Genomic DNA, 9,518 nt, shown 5'->3' with positions numbered 1-9,518 from the left:
TGGTATGGAATATCCCGTTGGTCAGTTTGTGTCAGCTGTCCTGGCTGTGTCCCCTCCCAGCTTCTTGTGCACCCGGCAGAGCACGGGGAGCTGAAAAAGTCCTTGACCAGTGTAAGCGCTTCATAGCAACAACTAAAACATGTCCACATTATCACTGCTGATTTCAGCAAAAATCCCAAACATAGCCCCATACTAGCTACAATGAAGAAATTTAACTCATTCCCAGCTGAAACCAGGACACCTGGACTGGCCGAAGGCTACTGCATGAACTATCTCCTGTTTAATCTGTTCAAAGGCTTGTCATTGCTCAGGGCCCCATTTGAAATCATTCTTCTTCTAGGTCACTTGATAGAGAGGGCTTACAATCATACTGTAATTTGGAATATGCATTCTCCAGAAATCCACAATGCCCAAGAAAGCTTTCTTTCCTTTTTGCTAGTTGGTGGAGACATAGCTGCTATTTTGATGATCACATCTATTGGGATCTGACGACGTCCATCTTGCCATTTGATTCCTAAGAACTGGATCTCTTGTGTGGGACCCTTCACCTTTGTTTTATGGCAAAACCAGCTTTCAGAAGGATTTGGACTATTTTCTCCCCTTTCTCAAAAACTTCTTCCGCTGTGTTGCCCCACATGATGATGTCATCAATGTATTGAAGGTGTTCTGGAGCTTCTCCTTGTTCCAGTACAGTCTGAATCAGTCCATGGCAAATGGTAGGACTGTGTTTCCACCCCTGGGGCAGTCGATTCCAGGTGTACTGGATACCCCTCCAAGTGAAAGCAAACTGTGGCCTGCATTCTGCTGCCAGAGGGATTGAGAAGAATGCATTAGCGATATCAATTGTGGCATACCACTTGGCTGCCTTGGACTCCAGTTCATATTGAAGTTCTAGCATGTCTGGCACAGCAGCACTCAACGGTGGAGTGATTTCATTCAGGCCACGATAGTCTACTGTTAGTCTCCACTCTCCATTATTCTGCACTGGCCATATGGGACTGTTAAAGGGTGAGTGGGTCTTACTGATGACTCCTTGGCTCCTCAGTTGGTGAATGAGCTCATCGATGGGGATCAGAGAGTCTCGGTTGGTGCGATATTGCCGCTGATGCGCTGTTGTGGTGGTTATCGGCACCTGTTGTTCTTTGACCTTCAGCAACCCCACAACAGAAGGGTCCTTCGAGAGGCCAGGCAAGGTAGACAGCTTTTTACTTTCCTCTGTCTCCAAGGCAGCTACACCAAAAGCCCACCTGTACCCTTTTGGGTCCTTGAAATACCCTCTCCTGAGGTAGCCTATGCCAAGGATGCACGGAGCCTCTGGGCCAGTCACAATGGGATGCTTTTGCCACTCATTCCCGGTTAGGCTCACTTCGGCCTCCAATACAGTTAGCTCTTGGGATCCCCCTGTCACTCCAGCAATGCTGATGGGTTCTGCCCCTATATACTTTGATGGCATTAAGGTGCACTGTGCACCAGTGTCCACTGAAGCTTTATACTCCTGTAGGTCGGACGTGCCTGGCCATCAGATCCACACAGTCCAGTAAGCCCAGTTATCCTTTCCTCCACCTGGCTGGAGGCAGGGCCCCTCTAGTCCTGATCATGGCATTCACAACTCACTTCCTGTAAATGTGAATCATTCAGTTCTAGTTACTTGTAATCTACATCTGTCAGTATATTTTGTCAGGTTAAGTGTCATGAGATATTGCAGAATGCATTTGTTTTCTAGGTTCTGTGTTGTGTTAACATAGCTTAACATATTTGCCTGTTCTGCAGGTCCTAATGTAAATGTAAAAATAATAATAAAATAATTCTTGATTAGTCTAGGTTTGACATTTTAAAATAATTTTCTACAATTTGCGTACCCAAAATAATAATTTAGGAGCAGGTGAAGGGGGAAAGAAGCAGCACACACTTTGAATAAAAAATATTATTTAGATTTCTTTTTAAATATTGCTATTAATCTGAATAAGTTTATTATACGATAAGAATTCTGAAGATCCATTTGATGAGATTGAAAAAATTTAAACAATCTGTTAGTCTCCAATATGTTTTATACTTCTACCTCCTGCTTTGTTCTGTCTTTGCAAATCCTGTAGTTTGGAATCTTCCATAAGAGAAAGCTGAAGATGTTTGCGTAAAAAGATGGTTGCAAATATAGTGGTAAAGCCATTAAATAGAACTTTTAGGTAAAGGAGAAAGGCTCAAAGTTTAATCTTCAGTTTGTTTTTAAACAAGGATGGTCTTTCTTTAAATATTATGTAAACAACATGTTTTTCTCTTCAGTTGGTATAAATAGTTTTGTATTTTTTAATGTTGCTAAATTTCTATACATACTGCATCCTTTTTGCTTTTTAGCCTTACTAACCAACATAAACTTACATATTTTTTTCAGGTTCTTGTATTCCTTTACCAAAGAAATGTAAATATTGATTGTGATATGAATGTATGAGTATATTGGGTAGAGGCTATACACTTATTTTGATTTGTTGACATCCCCGCCCCTCCAAGAATGTGGTAATATGGAGGTGAAAACCAAAATTCTTTTGTGAAACTTTATCACCATGGTAGAAAAAGACAGCAGGAGCCAGTACAATTTCTTGGAAGAGAATTTACTTTTCTTAGAAAATGCTAAAATTGGGTGAGGGAAACTGAATGCTGTAAAATGTGAAGGATTTTCAATCAATTTGGATGCTTTAAAAATAATTGTTTCAATGTTAAGACAACCTACAAATATGCTAAAATTATTTTACTGTCATAATTAAATGGATGAGATTTGTGGTTTTGTCATGGTTCAGCCTCAGCTGGCAACTGAAAACTGCAGTATCTGTCGTGGGGGTTTGAGTGGCCGCAGTGCTCATCGCTGGGGTTGGAGGAGCTGCAGTATCTGTCGTGGGGGGTTGGGTGGCCGCAGTGCTTGTCACTGGGGTTAGAGTAGCTGCAGTGTCTGTCTTGGGGGTTTGAGTGGCCGCAGTGCTTGTCACAGGGGTTGGAGTAGCTCCCTTCTCTTTCCCTTGGGGGTACTGAATAGTGTTAAATAGGGCTCGATAGGCATAAGCCAGGCCCCAGCACATTGCAGTGATTTGTATCTCTCTGGAATTGCCAGGGTGACAACGTACTTCCTCCAAATATTCTACTACTTTTTCAGGATTCTGCACTTGTTCAGGGGTGAAGTCCCACAACACTGGGGGCGCCCACCATCTTAGGCATTTGCCCATACTTTCCCACATACCCTGCTACGCATAGCTATTGAGCCTTGGGGCAGATCTCTGGATTATATTCTTAAATTGCTTATTAACCTTGGACAGAACTGATACCATCTGCCAAAGCAATGTCAACAGATGTATCTTGACTACACAAGGATGTTCAAGATACTGAAAAGTTGTTGTAATGAAGGAGGAGACATTATATAAGATGGTAGCTAAGGTGCCATTCTGTATTTCCTCCATAAAAAACCTCTCAGAGGAGGAGGTATAATTGCTAATTGTCTCCATGAGGTGGTAGCCGAAGTACAGTAACGGCTTCCATGCAAGACCCAAGTAACCGATAACAGTCAAGGCCAGTGTTTTAATAACAAGTCTCCTAGGCAAAACATCTCTAATCACTGCAGTGCACAGCAAACTGACAAAACCAACAGCAAGTCTTAACATGTACTTTACAATCAGCACGGTGTAGACTGGACAAACTAATACCGAGAGCAGATGAATCAATGCTGTGACCAGCAACTGTTATTATCTCAAACCCTTCGTGCCCCACATTGGGCGCCAAAAAATAGACTGTCATGGTTCAGCCTCAGCTGGCAACTGAACACCACACAGCCACTCGCTCACTTCCCGCCCCCACCCCTGTGGGATGGGGAAGAAAACTGGACGAGCAAAAGAACTTGTGGGTTGAGATAAGCACAGTTTAATGATTACAATAAAATGATAATAATAGTACCAATGATTATTATAATAATGACAATAATGTTAATATAATAAAATGGAAGAGGAAGGGAAAGGGAAAAAAAGGGGGAAAAAAAAAAACCACGGAAACACGAACGATACAACTGCTCACCACCCGCCGACCGACGCTGCCCGTCCCCGAGCCGCGATTGCCTCCTCCTCCCCCGGCCAGCCCCTCCCATTTAACATACTGAGCATGACGTTACATGATATGGAATATCCCTTTGGTTGGTTTGAATCCGCTCTCTTAGCTGTGCCCCCTCCCCTCCCGGCTTCTTGTGCACCCAGCAGAGCATGGGAAGCTAGAAATGTCCTTGACTAGTACAAGCGCTACCCAGCAACATTCCAAACATCTGTGTGTTATCTCAACAGGGTTTTTTTTTCCATGCTAATTTCAAAGCACAGCACTATACCAGCTAGAGTGAAGAAAATTAACTCTATCCCAGCTAAAACCATGACAGGTTTGACGGAAAACCAGCGGGAGACAGGCACCATCCGATGATGATCATCAAGTCTCGTTTATTGGCAATTAGCAAATATCTTTTATACCGTTCGTAAATTAGCTCATACCTATTTGCAAAAGCATAGCTCATCCTTGGCTGGGAGGTAGATGCCAACTCCTCCCATGCTTATCTCTTGTGTTCAGCCTTGCAATTAGCAGTTACTTGTTTCTCACACTCCTTTACCGGTCAACAACAGCTGGGCCCAAGGTCGCTCCGACCCTGAGCCTGTCCTTCTACTTCAATGCCCGCTTTCTGCTAGCCGTTCCCGGGCTAGAGTTTCCCACATCTCCCCCTTTTTCTTTTGTTCCTTGAGAAAGGAACACGGCACTCATACTTCTTTCCATCATTCGTTGCATACATTGCGATATACAAGGGACACACATTAATATAATAATAAACAGTATAAATATTATTAATCCCATCTGCAAAATACTCTTGATCCCATTGCCAATGCCCCATCCATTAAACAAGCTGTTAAACCAGTGCCATGGATCATCCTGTCTTACAGAGTCTACATCTAGTAATAAGTCAGATAATGCCTTTGATGTGGCATTTGTTTGCTTAGCTAGCCAACACCCTAGCTTGTTTAATGTCGTGAGGCTTTGAGCAACACCAACTCCAGGAGCCAAGAAGGAAACAGCTATGATCTTTGTAGGATTCCAAAATTCAGCTGTAGAGTCACAGTTATCCTCAAACTTATGAGTGCTCCTTTCGCTTCTCATCTTTCTATGATGTTGATAAATCATTGAAGTGTTAGGGGTAAGAAACGTTAGGCGACCTATAGAGCAAGGCCCTCCCTTTATATGTGACGGGATGCCAGGCCAAGCCCGATCTCCACAAATTAAAAACAAACCTGCAGGTAGCGCAATAAGCATATTGTTAGAGCGTGATATATTTACAGAGGTATAGTTACACCAAGCAGTAGCATTAAGAGAGCCCACAAGGGCAAGCTCTTGTGGTTCTGGGCCTACGGGGAGTACATCATCCCAGATATCATACTCAACAAACACCGAAGGGGCGTCACGCCACTTAAAGGGAAGCTTCCGAGTTATATTATGCTGCTGTTGCAGCTCCGCTACGGACTGGGCAAAGGTCATAAAGGTTGCATTACTTAAAGGCACCCCAATAAGACATGTGATAAATGGGGAGTCGGGCGTTGCTAGGCTGGCACAAAAGCTAGTCGTATTCAATGATCTAGCTAGCGTGACCCAGATATTTTCTCGTGGGTCAAAAACGTTAGGCACAAGGGCAGTGCTACATACACTTAAAAGGGCTAATACCCATAATTTCTGTTCAGCAGAGTTCATTATCAGTCCGCCTTGTATTCTCGGTCGAAACCAGACCAAACCTCGGGCGCTATGCACCCTCTGGGACCTTTGTTCCTCCTGGACCGTGGTTATTCACTGGTGAGTGCTGCACAGCGCTCCTCTGGGTTCCTTCCGCTGATCCCAACCGTTCAGGTGCCGCTTCGGCTGGTGCCGCGGTGGGCAACTGTTCTGCGTCGCGCTGTGTGGGGGAGGTGGCGGGTCTGGCACATCTAGCTGGAATCCATTGCAGCCCTGTAGGGGTAGAAACACAGAGATACCCCCTCCCCCAATATAAAACCTCCACAGGCCCTGACCATACACCCGTATGCGGGTCTTTGTATTTGACCCAAACTCAGGGTAGCTCCCGTTCGTCCTTTTTCTGTCTATAGTGAACGATGACAGCAGGCACTCCCTCAGAGCCAAATACACACAAATAGTTTAACACAAACAGTGCTTTTACCAGCCGCTCTTGCGGGTCTTTTATATCTGCATACTTTTGAACATAGGTTTTCAGCAACCCATTAGCTCGTTCCACTATTGCTTGACCCGTTGGGTTGTGAGGGATACCTGCAATGTGTTGTACTGACGCACCCACGCAGGAGGGTTATCGTGTTCTGCAAATAGGCATAAGTGATTTAATACAAACAAAACTTTTGCACAAACAAAACTTTTGCCATTCCAACACCCTTATCTTCTCCCCCTTTTTCTTTTTGCACTGAGTAAGTGCACCCAAAATGCGAGTAGAACCATGGAGTATGGTGAGATCGATGGGGAGATCGGGGTCCAGGCGGTCTACTGCTCTCTGGACGATCTCGGAGCTAAGACGTTGTATCATAGTGTGTTGTTCAGCAGTCGGTCGGACCGGCGCGGCAGGGTCAGTGCCCTTGAACATTGGGCGAAAAACTGAGAGTCACTGATGCGCCACCCAAGGTATTTCCATACCGATGAACGTTGAACCTTCTCTGCTGCTATTACTAGGTCGTGTAGCTGGAGCTGTTGCTGTAAATATAATTCTTGCTGTGCTGAGAAAGGTTGTACTTGCGCAAACAAGATGTCATCCATGTAATGGTAAATTATAGTGTCCGGCCATTGCTGCCTCACTTCTTTCAATGCAGCATCTACGAAGAGTTGACACAGAGTAGGGCTATTCTGCATGCCTTGTGGCAATACTGTCCATCCGAAGCGTAAGTCAGGACCCTCTCTGTTGATTGCCGGTAATGTAAATGGAAATCGCTGGGTATCCTAGGGATGCAGCTTTGTAGTAAAAAAGCTGTCCTTTAAGTCGATAATTAGTAAATGCCAGTCAGTTGGTAGCATGGCTGGATTTGGAAGGCTAGGCTGTAAAGCCCCCATCGCTTGCATTTGCTGATTTACTGCCCATAGATCATGTAACAGCTTGAGATGTCCTTGATCTAATTGTTCTTTTATTAATATATGGGCTTGTTGTAGACTTTCCCGTTTGAGCAGTCACTGCCCGACCCATACTGGCTCTGCTGTGAGCCATGTCAGTGGGATTGGGAAAGTCCATGTGGCAGTGACCCTCTTTGGTTACTGTTGAGAGTTTTTGGCTGGACCCAATGGGGCGAGAGCGGCACAAACTTGTTGCTGAACGTGTACCATTCCCTGCCCAACTTCCCTCAATGCTTCAACTAACATAGCTCGGGGGCCGGGAGGTACCCGACTCATGCGTTCAAGCATCACCTCAATGCCTGCGTCTAGGGGAAGTGTAATTAAAATGCTTTTAGTAGCATGGTTGGAGTTTTCCATAACACATTGACGCAGCAATGGGCCCTTCATAAAAATTTTCCAATCAAGAGGATTATGGTGTGCTAATAAATTTTGATTGTTAGCAGGGTCCAGTTGATAGATGACAGGGAAAGCCTGAGCTAACAAATCGGCGGTCTCTAGGTCCCCGTTCTGTAATGCCTCTAACCCGATTTTTCGCCAGTCAACCTGGCTGCGCACAGCAGGCACAGAACGGTGACTAGACAGCGTGCTCGGCTTATTTTCCTTCACTGGAGAGACTACATCACATAAATTTTCAATATCTTCACCTCCCTTTCCCAAGCTTATTCCTCCTCCGCTAGTTTCTACAGATGTAGATTTATCAGGGGCGGGAGGGGGGGGAATAAGGGGTTTTCGAGGTACGACAACTGGGATCCCCGAGAAGGGAGGAGAGAGATTGTCTAAGCCAATTCCAATCTTTCCAGCATTGGGGTCACAGCTGTCTAGCCGATCAGAGGCGGCTGTTGCTAATCTTTTTTCAGTTTTATATTTTTTCATACAGTTAATCACTTCCCGCCAAGGTTTCATTAACTTTTCCGCTGTCTTATCGTCATCTATCACCAAATCCCACAAACAATCATCATAGGCTCTCCCTTGTTTTATTCCCATATAAAAGGGGATCTCTCCTGTATCCTTAACCTTAGTCATAGCTGCTCGAGCAACTCTCATCGCTTCTCTACACTTCTCTGGTCCCAATAAAACCTGTGCCTCCGTTCTAAAGAACGCTCCCAGTCCTAACAGTTCATCCAAGGTAACGCCTTGAAGGGGATCTCCCAGTGCCCTCTGGGTTGCAGCTGACGCCTGTGCCTCAGCTTGCCAGTGAGCCTCCCACAGCAATCTTTGGTGTGGCGAAAAAATCAACTCGGCGAGCCCTTTAATATCGGCAGGCAACAAGACATGTGCAGTGAACAGATAGTCCAGCATTTGTCTTACAGGCTCACTCGATACTCCGAACTGACTAACAGTGAACCGTAATTGGGACAATAATTTCCAGTCTAACGCAGTAATCTCCGCCTGCAGTCCTCCCCCGGGATTCGGTCTATAAATTACCGGAAAAGCGAGAGTACCACCGGCTTCAACTAGTTCAGGATCACCCTTTTCTGCCCCCTCCCGTGCTAATGCCGCCCATGCCCCTCGCCGCTCCCGTGCAATGGCTTCTACCAAGTCAGATTCCGCTCCAGGCATCGGCTCATGGCCTAGGCCGGGAGCCGGTACCGTTGCGGGCTGGTTATTCGCAGTAGCGGGAGTTGCGGGTGACGAGGGCAAGTTTGAGGGGTCTGCCGGCCCAGGGGGCAGGTAGACAGTTGAAACCGCAGGCGGGCCCGGGGAGCTAAGTCCCCAGTCTGAGCCGTAGCTCCGATTTCGCTCTTGAGCTGAGACAGCTTGCTGCACAGCTCGCTTTTCTGCTTGTATCTGCAATAACTCATTATGTACTACTTTCCATAGCTTACTCATTTTCTTGGCAGTTTTATCTTCCTCTAACACCGCCTCCCACAAACTGTCCCTCACCTTTCTCCACTCTGCCAGTTCATGCACCGTATGTGGGTTTACAAAGTGTCCCTTCTCGCATCCCCAGCTTATCAACAACGGTAGTTCTTTACGTAAATCTATACCCTTAATGTTACGCCTCTCTAAAAGAGATGTAAAGAAATCATATGCTGCTTGCCTCTCCATTGTGCTCGTCGGCGCCGTTGCAGCTCCCAAGGTCTCGGCAGCACGTATCGGCTGAGCCCACCTATGTGGTCGCCCAGGGCACGCAGACTGAGCCCACCTATGTGGTCGCCCAGGGTACGCAGACCAGCTGCGCTGTCTGTTTTGCCGTCCCTCTGCTTGCAGGACCCGAACCCTACGCTGGACCGTCCGTGGTATCACGTCGGGGTCACCATTTGACGGAAAACCAGCGGGAGACAGGCACCATCCGATGATGATCATCAAGTCTCGTTTATTGGCAATTAGCAAATATCTTTTATACCGTTCGTAAATTA

The sequence above is a fragment of the Phalacrocorax carbo genome (assembly GCF_963921805.1).
Source record: "Phalacrocorax carbo chromosome W unlocalized genomic scaffold, bPhaCar2.1 SUPER_W_unloc_3, whole genome shotgun sequence".
Lineage (NCBI taxonomy): Eukaryota > Metazoa > Chordata > Aves > Suliformes > Phalacrocoracidae > Phalacrocorax > Phalacrocorax carbo.
This window is presented reverse-complemented; position numbering follows the sequence as displayed.